Here is an 11,739-nt window from a genome sequence, read left to right as displayed (position 1 = left end):
TTTACTCGTTATTCGTGCTAGGTTTGTTCACTTTTGTTGTGAGTGTGAATAGGTTGACCCTAAAGCCAAATTCATCGGAACAAGTCTTGGCCCTTCTAGGAGACTTGGAAATGCATATTTGGTAAAGATCGGGCCATGAGCGCCGGAGCAGAGAGTATATCCGAAGCAGCCGGTCGACTCCACGATGGGGTCGGTGTAGGCAGTCAATGCGACGAAAGTGACTCCCAGACATTGTTTGAACAACCCCTCTGACTGATGTGGATGACGCAGAAGATGATTCAATAGCCGACCCTAACAACTCCGGAACCAGCGAGAAGCCAGCTTCGGCCGCGAAAACTACCGGAGAAAAGCGTAAGGCGGTACACACTGATGTTATGCTTATGGACTTTTTGGCTAACTTACATGTAGAGACGAACACAAGGTTGGAGGTGATTTTTTCGAGAATCGGTTACGACTTTGATCTCGGCCATGCTCGACAAGCGGTGTTCAATAAGCTCAGTGATGTGGAGGGTCTTACGATCGACCAAAAGTACTAACTGCAACATATTGGGTGACAAACCGCAGAGGCTTGAGGTGTTCATGGGGATGCCGGAACATGCTCGTTTGGGTTACCTTCTTAAACTTATGCATGAGTCATTGCCGGTGATGGATGACTCCCAGCGTTTGGTGGCCGTGTTTTGATGTCGTTTTCGTAGTAGTACTATGCTTTATTATATGTGTTATGTTTTGGGTTGTAATGCTTACTTAGCGGCGGTAATTTTGCTTCAATATCCGTCTACGTTTTGGTTGTGATTGTAAATTATTGAACTCCAAACCCTATTTTCCTTATGACAAATGCTTGGATTTGGATGTTTTTTTATTCGATGTGGTGTTGCAGAGTACAAAATCCGAGTAACGAATTACGAAACAAAGAAGGCTGCAAGACAAGTCGAACCAAATCTCTACGTATCGTAGCTGTGCAGTAAAAGTAGATGTGCGGTGACATACATGACAAGTCATTATGTTGAACAACTGTTTGACGGTGACTATACATTACATCAACTAACGCAACATCTTTTTCATCCTTCTACATCATAGCTATCTACACTGCTTCAGATCTCTACACTACTTTTATATGCATTTTAACATACAACTCCAAATGATCACTACACGCATTAAATACAACAAGTTAAGCGCATTAATGCTCTCGAAATGATTACAAGATCATCTATTCTAAATCCTGCTATTTAAGATGAATAGGCCTGTACAAAATAATTTTCGATGCATGGCCCAAAACTGCTACAATAAACATCAGATCTGGTTAACTTGATTAAGGATAAATAGGAATGTGAATAAAAAACATAACCCAACCGTTTTCCCGCCCAAAAGGGCATAATAGTTATTTCACCCAATTGACACTTTAGATTAGTAAAGATGCATTTTGGCCCCCATTCATGCATTTACATCACGACTAATACAAGAGAAACAACCACAAAGAACTTAATAGTGCAACAAAGACCGCAACAAGATGAGTTCCGTATCACCATTCCAGAATAGGTACATAAACAACGATGAAAGCATACAAAAACTACATACGCAAAAGTGCTTCCCATCGTCAAATTGGTTCCACGGTTGTCTTATTTTTGGGTTACGGAAGATAGAACGGAGCGACGGTTGACCTACTTAGGGTGTACACGTGACCACCTCGTATGGCGAGTTTGATGCACAGGAACTTGCGAAAGGCGACATGGTGTTGGCTGTGAAACATCCAACGTTGTTACCAAGGTTGCACTCCTTGGATGTGCCTATCATATTTGCACTTTGACGACTTGGACCCGCCACTCCTATGCATGCACCTGCACCCGAAGTCATCCGACCATCTGGTAGGTGGGCGTCATTGTCGAAAAACAGTTTTCGTTTTACACATCGTGTTGTAAGAGCAGCCTTTGAGTTGACCTCAACATCATCCACATCGAGATCCATGAGGTCGAAGTCACCGTTGAAAGATAGGTCATCATCGGGCGACGAGATTTCTACCACATCCACAGGCGGCCACACACTATGCATAGCAAATCCGAACATGTACCTAGACAGTTATACTCGGGTTCGTCATCGTAGTAGTACGATTCCGCGAAAGGATTTTTCTGTTCAATAATGTACGTAAACGTTTGTTACGACATAACACGCCTTGAAGATTATATCAAAGTAAACATAGGGTATGAAGACAACGTACCTCCATTAGAGTGACCCATACACAGTTGGCGACACACACAAAGCTGTCACCCTTGTCCCAATACGTCCCTTTGGACATGATCACTTCTTTGAATGTGCGGCATCACGATGCAAGAAGCCGCAAACGGATCGGAATGTATGCCCTCATTAATGCAATGCCACACCTATAGTACACCTTCCCAGCCACACATGTAATGAAATAGGTAGGGAACTCTTATTTAAGGCGTATCGTCTCCCTTTTGAGATGCACCATTGTGTCAATGAGGACACTATCTACGGCGGAAGTCCACATGCCATTATACAAGCAGTGCGATTGCAAGGGAATGTTAAAGATGATCATGCGATGAAACAGGTGCATGGTGAGTGAGCGATATGTAAATATGCTTCATCATCCTAAATGATGTTTTTATAGTAAGAACATCATGCAATGAGTTTTGATTAGACATTTACCCACCTCATTTCATCATTACATTACCACTTATATATAGTAGAGTCAACAACCATATCCCAATGCATCTCCCCACTTGGTTCATCGACGAAGATTTTCACTATCTTCATCGAGGAACGCAATCGAACAACCATATTAATTACACGACCCATCAATCGGTCGAACTAAAAGATTTAGGCAATATTTCGTACATCTTCCTTGAAAACTCAACTGAACGTATTTTGGCTTTTCTCAATATATGTGTCATGTATTATACCATCTGTTCTTCGATGTTTTTGTGTGGTTGGAGTGTGATGGAAGAGGTTTTGTTTAAACACTACCACTTACACACTATACCTTTTAATTACTAGCATAAAGACAAAATAGGAGATGTTACACTAGTTGATCATCCATGCGAAGTGTTCTCTTTTCGCTTAGGCGAAACATTGACGTGGGAGGGTGGAATCAGTAGTACCATTTTATTGTGGCTAATCGGTTCATTTCTTGTTTCATCAAATCGACATTGAGTTATGCGTTTCTAAATTTCATTGTGTTTTTGTGTTGCATATTGGGAACATGTTAACGACACTCAAGAGGTATGCAAAGTCACAGATATATTGCATTACCAATACCATTGTCGATTAACACGACAATGGAACGCCAGAAAATAGGTAACGCTAATGCTAATACGTTCAGTTTGGATAACATACACGACATACCCAAAACAAAGAACCTCCAAACCAAATGCTAAAACAAAGACCTAATCACGCAAACACACATAAAAAAGCTACATTAACTATGGCCATGCTTCACTTCGACGAATACGTAGAATGCTCATTCATCTTTGTCGGATGGTCCATCGACATCTCCTGTGATGGCAGTGTCTGAGGGTCCATCGCCTTCTCCCGTGTCGACGGTCCCTGTGGGTCCTTCGACTTCTCCCATGTCGTCGAAGTTTGCCGATCCTGGTCCAAACACATGAGTGAGTATCGAATACTGCGGTTCGTCACGAAGGTAGTAGACAATCGCAAAGTAGTTCGCCTGCGACGGAAAACACTTACAAAACTTAATAACATGCAAAATAAGTAAGATTATATGTAATTGGCTCACCCTCATCATGGCTATCCAAGTCTTGTGACTTGCACGAATGTATTCCTCTTCCTCATCCCAGTAGACGCCCACATAGTTGATAACAAATGTGAAAGTCTCGTACCTCTTGTGCAAGAACTTGATGCGCTCGTAAATGAGTTCCATACCTTGCAACTCACTGAAGGCTTCCTCAAGTTCCTCATGCGCTTGTACGAGGAAGTCCTCGCCGAAGAAATCCAACCCTTCGCCCTATGCTTCGGCGTTCAACTTTTGATCGAGCATGAATTCTAGCAATGTCTTGTCATCTTCGGCCTCCCAGTCGTCGATGTAGAAGTACTTCTTTTGAGAGCGGATGACTATCGGCCTCATCGTTGCGATTCAAGAGAGAAGAAGAGAATTATGGTGGAGGTGGTTGTGGGTACTTAAATGGGGTAGATAAATCGGGTGTAAACATGAAATGATGGAATGACCCCTAACCTACCCTATGCCGACTGCTGAACACGACAATTGAGGGCGTGAAAAGGAGTCCATTTTTTAATAAGTGCACCGCCTTACACACGCAAGTGTGCTGCCATTCATGTATATCGAGGTGTGTGCATGTGAACAAATTCTACACAATTCCTATACACACTCATTTTTCTAGTCAATCAAAATTGTTCAACTATTAATGGCCGGAGCTAGGATGCATCCACAACACAGTGGAGACCCTCTTTATCCACGCCGGCCATAATTTCTTACAGAGTTTTCACGACTACGCCACATGAAAGAGTTCGTGAGTCTATATTTTCGACAAATGTTTGGATTTTTACCTTTTTACGCGTCCAATAACATTTGTTATGCATTATTTGCTTTCTTCAGCGTCTTCCTCCAGAGTTCGATGTGGTTCATGGCAGTCAACTTACACATGAGTGTAGGTTGGTAATGCCGAATGGTACCGGTTGGACGATGCGGATTCTATGGCGACCTAATGGGACACACTTCTACAATCGGTGGACTGGATTTTTCCGTGACAACCTATTCAAGCACAGTGATTTTATCACCTTCATGTTGGTTGACATTGAGATGTTCGATGTCAAGAGGTATGACGTTCGAACAAGAGTCCCACCCCTATCGGACGCCGAAGGTGAGATATGTTTATCCACAAGTTTGGTCGCTCAATATTAACACTTGTGGTTCATGGGTTTCATTGTATGCATTAGATAATGAGTTCGAACCGCCGGACCAAAGTCACCACGCCGACGTCGACACAACGGAGGACTACTTGCCTTCCGAGATGAAAACGGAGTCATCAGACGACATCAACTACAAAGACGACCACCGTGCTCTTGACATCGTTGGTCGGCTGATATTTACGGTTATCGTCACTGCGGAGTTATTAGCCCACACTTTTGAGATACCATATGGTTTTTGGCATCGACATATTCCAATGGGTGCCCTTATAGCTTCCATTTACTTCCTTGCAGATAAAAAAAAGTGGATGCTGATGCTCGTGCATACCAATTCACGAATTTGGGTGAAACATGAGTGGAAACGCTTCCGACGAGATAATGGGCTAGCCGAAGGTGATCGTCTCATTCTCACTCTAATCAACCCGGATGACATCACGTTCTACGTACTGGTTGAGAAGGCGTAGGCCATTTTGCGTTCATTATGTTTGTGTAACCGTCACCCGTTATGGTCGTTGTCAACTTGTGATGGATCGTAGGTGGTATTATGGGTTGTATTACAATGCTAGTTTATTATCTGTTAACGTGTAGTGGAGTGTCGCTATTATGCATTGAAGTAAAGTAGGTTTGTGTCGTAGAATGTTGGTTATTTGTGATGAAGTCTTTTGTGCCCTTGAGTTGTGGAATGTTGATTGTGTTTAAGTAATATATTGTTTAAGTAATGTGTTTTTTTTTCAATGAACTACATTTCGAATTAGCATTGACCGCATTGTTTCCGTTCATCACAAAAGGTTATCGATTAGGGCATCCGCAACGCTATCTCTTATCCGTCTCTTAACCGTCTCATCTCTTCACTATTCATGTGCCCCACTGTACTTTTCAGCTCATCTCTTAACTAAGAGACAACACCTGCATCCCTCCATCTCTTAACCATCTCTTAACTATTCATTCAATTTCATTTTTTATTTTTAATTCCAACAAATTCAATTAATAAAAAATACACTTCATTATAAATAAAATAAACTTACAATTTAAATACCTAAAAAAATAAAAAAGACATAATTAAAAAACTAGAAATTACAAATTGCACACTTAAACTCAAATAAAAAAAATGGAGGCAAAGAAGCAGAAGAAGGAGTTCTCTAGTGACGATCATTTAACGGTTGCCAAATTTTGCCCAAATGTGCTCCATTAGATCCTCCTGGAGTTGGGCGTGAGCGGTAGAATCACGTGTCCTTGCCCGAATAGACAACCGCTCTTGCAAAGACGGATGCACTCCCGAGGCGGACTACTTGCGGTTGAGCTTCCCGGGGTTTCAGGGTCGAACCAATTTCCCGCCTCAGGTCCTTCGTCGGCGACAATCATGTTGTGCAAGATTATGCACGTATACATGATGTCGACCATATTCTCCATAAACCACTGTCGAGCCGAGGCTTTGATAATGTTCTATCGAGCTTGGAGAACCCCGAACGCTCTCTCCACATCCTCGCGAGCAGACTCTTGCTTCTACGCAAAAAGAGTCTGCTTTTCGTCCGCAGGCCTGTTGAACGTCTTCACAAAGGTTGGCCACTTCGGATAGATGTCGTCGGCAAGATAGTACCCCATTTTATACTGGCGATTGTTAGCGACGAAGTTGATGGCCGGCGCTTTACCATTCAGAACTTCAGCGAAGAGGTCGGAGTTGTTGAGCACGTTGACGTCGTTGTTCGAGCCGGGACCCCGAAATACGCATGCCAAATCCATAGCCGGTAGTCGGCGACGGCCTCGAGTATAACGGTGGGGTGGGTGCCTTTGTGGCCGCTCGTGTATGACCCCCTTAACGCCACAGGGCAATTCTTCCATTGCCAATGCATGCAATCGACACTCCCGAGCATCCCGGGGAATCCGTGCACTTGTTCGTGAAGACGGAGCAGAAACTGACAATCTCCGGTGGTTGGCTTCTTCAGAAATTCGGCGGTGAAGGCTGCCCGGACTCCTTTGCAGAAGTTCAACAAATAAAGTCGCCCAGTGGATTCTCCGACGTGCAGGTATTGGTCGAACGCATCCGCCATTTGTCCAGTAGCAAGCTGACGGATCGCCGCAGTACATTTCTGGAGCGTCGTGTGGCTAGGACGGCCAACAGCGTCGAACCCTTCTCTGAAGAACTCTTCCCGTGTCGCCAATGTACTCGCGATATGCAAAAATAGCGGGCGTGACATACGGAAACGGCGACGGAAGTAGATATCTCCCCACACCGGGTTCGGACTGAAGTAATCACGTTCCAACCTTGCGGCGGCTTCCTCCCGGTTACGGTGGATGTATGTCCGGCGTCGCCTAGGAGGCGTGGCGGCTTCCTCCTCCCTACGTCGATCTTCTTCTAGCGATTCTTCCATTATTCGACGTATTTGCTCAAATGGATCCATAATTGATTAAATTTGGGAGAAGAAAAAAATAAAGGAATGATTTTATAGAAGTGATTGGAGAGGAAAGAAAGAGAGATGAGAGAATAGATGTGTGTTTGTGTATAAAATGGAGAATGGAGAAGAGTATATATAGAATATAAAAATAAAAACAAATTAAAAATATGACTGTTCAACGGTCATATTATCATTTTTTTTAAAATTTTTTTTTTTGAAAAATCTGATTTAAAAAAAAAAAAATTGAATTATGACGTCATAAATCCGACGCCCACTCGCGGGTCGAGACATCTCGTCTCATCGAGACGAGACGGGAGCCGCAACGCTGTCTCGATGCCATCTCGTCTCGTCGAGACGAGACCGAGACCGCAACGAGGCAGCGTTGCGGATGCTCTTACAATTCCAAGTAGTACTAGTACCAAAGACATGAAGCACACTATTACAAAGGGTGGGAATTTGCCACCGCTCTTGTGGCCACAACAATACACATACCGGTTCACATCGATGCAGGTATTGTCATGGTTGTCACCGTTATGAAGTGAAGGGCCTGAATTATCAAGGAACTGCGTCCACTCGGTAGTGGGATCAACATGGTCAACAAACTCATTTTCGGACCCTTCAGGCTCGGGTACGTTGTATTCAACATACCCATCTAGCTGCGCCTTGATGGGGTCAACCGACATCTCTCGGCGTATGAATTCATGCAATAGGAAACATGACATTATTAAACGAATTTGGGTTTTGATAGGGTAGTACGAATCACTACGTAGTATACCCCACCGCATCTTTAACATCGCAAATGCACGTTCAATGATATTTCTAGCTTTGGTGTGACGCATGTTGACATCTCTTTAGGATTCTGCGGGCTTGCATTCCCTGATGCCCATTCCTTTAGATGGTACTGCACACCCTTGTATGGTGTCAAGAAACCGTTGCTATTAGCATATCCATTGTCGCATAGATAATAGCACCCTGAAATATTACGCCAAACGTTATTTGTAAATATGTGGATAGCTAAGCATACCCTGTTGTAATATATTCAACGCATCGAAGTGTTTCAAGCTTACCGACCTTGAGGAACCTTCAGACCCCGGTCACGACTAATTGCATCACGTAAAATCCGAGTCACCAGCGGACCCCTCCCAACCTGGTAGCACGTACACGAACTGCATGTTACGGTCGCAAACCACTAGAGCATTGGTTGCGATTTGACCTTTGCGGGTTCGGTAACGAGGCTTGTCCGTATTGCTGACTAATACATTGATGTGCGTACCGACGAGTGCACCAAGACATCCCTGGTCATATGCAGCAAGGTAAACAACAAAAGGAATGCAACAAAACAACGTAAATAACGAGACAAGCGGTTTAATTGTACCCGAAACCACTTCCAACGGTAGTTAACGCAATCTGCCGCGCCGGCACTGGCTTGGACAACAAAACCCCATGTAGGTTGAGAACAACGGCCAAAACTTTGTTCATGTAGTTCGAAACCGTGGATCCCGACCTCCAAAACTAAAATTTGGCCATGCGGTTCTTTTGGTGGTGTGCTAAAACGATGATGAACATGGCAACCTGCTCCTCCACACCCATGCACTTTCCATTTTTTAGACCAGAACGGAGAAAGAGAACGCGACAAAGCCGACAGAATGTGTTCCGATCCAATCGTAAATTAGCGACGCAGTCATAATTGGTAACATTAACCAACCTATCAAGATGCTTCACTTGCATTGACATTTTTTTGATGACACTATATCCCCGTGCTTCCTCAACAATAACCCTTCTTTTGCGCCGGCTGGTGCAAGTAATGTACTCGTGCACAAGGATTGTTGTTTCTATGCGCAACACATGCATTATACTCCCTTCGTCCCACTTTAGCAGTCCCATTGACTTTTCTGCACTCGTTTTGTAAAAATGATAATAAATAGTTGAAGTGGAGAAATAATAAAGTGAAAAATAGAATAATGTAGATAAGACTCTTCTCTATATTACTCTCTTTTTTACTTTATTATTTCTCCACTTTAACTATTTATTATCATTTTTACAAAATGAGTGCAGAAAAGTCAATGAGACTGCTAAAGTGGGACGGAGGGAGTATTCTCTAACACCATCAACAGTCGCGCGTTATCACTAGCGGGAGCCCTCATCTATCAGGCAATCAAAGCAACGACATAACAAAAAAACTCGTGTAACAACAGATCCACACAAGTATTAAACCGATGTCAAATGTTAATACACTGTACAAGGATAATGTATGGTCAATGAAATATAATCGCTTACCTGCCCAAACTAACACCGTCTTTCCAAGATTTTGACTTCGTCGGAGGCTATCTTGTCGTACAACCAAACGGATCTGGATGTGTAACCTTCAAAAGGACAAGTGTTAGATCCACATAAATATAACCGGAAAACACTGTGTTTGATAAAAAGTAGTGGGTTTTATACGTTCCCGACAACCTGACGGCGGCGGATTCGTGGTGGTTCCTTGAAGTTGCTGTGACAACGGAGGAAGAGATGGAGAGTGCAGACCTAGAGAGAGAAAGAACAAAAGGAGAATGACAATTCCAAATGAACACGGAAGGCGGAGAGGGGGGGGGGAACCAAAAAAGTTAGGGTCACTTTGGTAATATCGCCGCCATTTCGTCGTCACTGTTGCGGAGCAGAATTCCAATATCAAGTTGGCTCTGTGATTTATTTCAAGCAAAAGTCAACATAAATAGTGCGGGCCGGCGTCGATCTCGAGGGCCATGCAGCTTAATTTATTGAACACTGAACCATCATCGATGCCCCGAATTGACCACATTTCTTGGCAATTAGTCAACACCGAACATGCCCTTAATATAAATAATCTAATTAGCTCATATACCTATCTATCACTGAAATTAAATGTTACAAGTCCGGAAAGTAAAAAAATTAAACCAATAAATTGCTTGTCGTAAAAAACTAATTAATCCCTCTCATTCTCATGTCTAAAATTTGCATCACGGATGTAATTTCAGAGAAAGTGGGGTCTAAGCCCATATTCGGCAATTTCGCTATCCACACCATAAAATGAAATTCGATGAGGACTTAAATCATTGAGCAAAAATGAAGATCACCCAAAATTAGTGTATATTTCAATGGTGATGGCTGATTAATATCGACAATCGAAAAATAAGAAAAGGCAAACCTTTAAAGGTCCGAAATCGGTGTGGATGTATGGATATTCACCTTTTGATTAATTAGTTGAGTATTATACCAAAGCTATATACGTCACATTTCTCATTGTACGTTGATCACCTTAGGTGCCATGTAGATCAATGTACCTAATTTTCCAAAATCAAAAAATGAAAAAATTAGCAATATCAAAGCATAACTAAATAAATTAGGGTTATCAAGATTCAAGATTAATTAAATGTATTAATATAATATATGGGTGGAATTGGATTAAGGGTACTGCACTAGGGTGAAACTATATATACTCCTAAATAATATAGAACTAATTAAAAACAATTAATATTCATAAATGTATTAAATTATCGTCAAAAGATTACAATTGTGTATTCCAAATTTAAAGAATCACGATATATTATGAAATCTCCTATAATTAATAAAACAAATCTATCACCATTATTTTTCTGAAAACCTTGATATTACATATCACTGAAAAATAACTTCACCATCACAAATTGACAATGATAGAAATTAATTATATCATAAGCTCTTCATTATTGATAGAAATTAAATTTATCACTTCACCATCACGATATATTAATAATACGCAAATATTGGGTTCAAATCCCACTGCTGTCGTGAGTTGCTTCCATTTCACAGACACAAGTGTGAGGCCTTGAGAGATGGGCTTCTGGAAGCCAGTGGGTTAAAGCTTCCTCCTTAATGGGCTAGGCTACTACGTATCCTGATTGAACCCCCTCACATGATGTCCGGCCGAAGTGTTGGGGCCGCCAAGGCGATGGAATCGCCTTTTTACAATAATATCGCAAATATTGATATAAATGAAGAAAATAGATGAGAGATAACGATAGAGAAAGAACCACTTAAGATTCGATAACTCATCTTAAGGCGAAAATTTTTCAAATTACCATAACCGAAATCTCAATACATCCACACCGATTTCGATTTTGAGTAATATTTTTTGCTCGGAAATTCGTATATACAAATACACAAATACAACACAAATACATTGATGTTCGACATGCTACGGTCTAAAAAATTGTGGGTATTAATGGGTCCAACTGTCACATGTTGCACATTCCAGTATAAAAGAAATGAGTATGGTGAAATCTAAAAATTTATTCTTTTATAATTTAAAAATTAACTTATTTGAGAGCTTGTTACTTTAGAGAAAGGAAGAAGAAACATAAATTGAAGCTCAACAAACTACCAATCATTGATAGTATTACTTTAGGAAACTATACTATCTATTCCTCTAACTCTTCAACTGTCTATTCCT

Source organism: Salvia hispanica, chromosome 3 (assembly GCF_029641045.1).
Source record: "Salvia hispanica isolate PSC_SH4W2 chromosome 3, Shi_PSC_v1, whole genome shotgun sequence".
Classification (NCBI taxonomy): Eukaryota; Viridiplantae; Streptophyta; class Magnoliopsida; order Lamiales; family Lamiaceae; genus Salvia; species Salvia hispanica.
Note: the sequence above shows the minus strand (reverse complement) of the source record.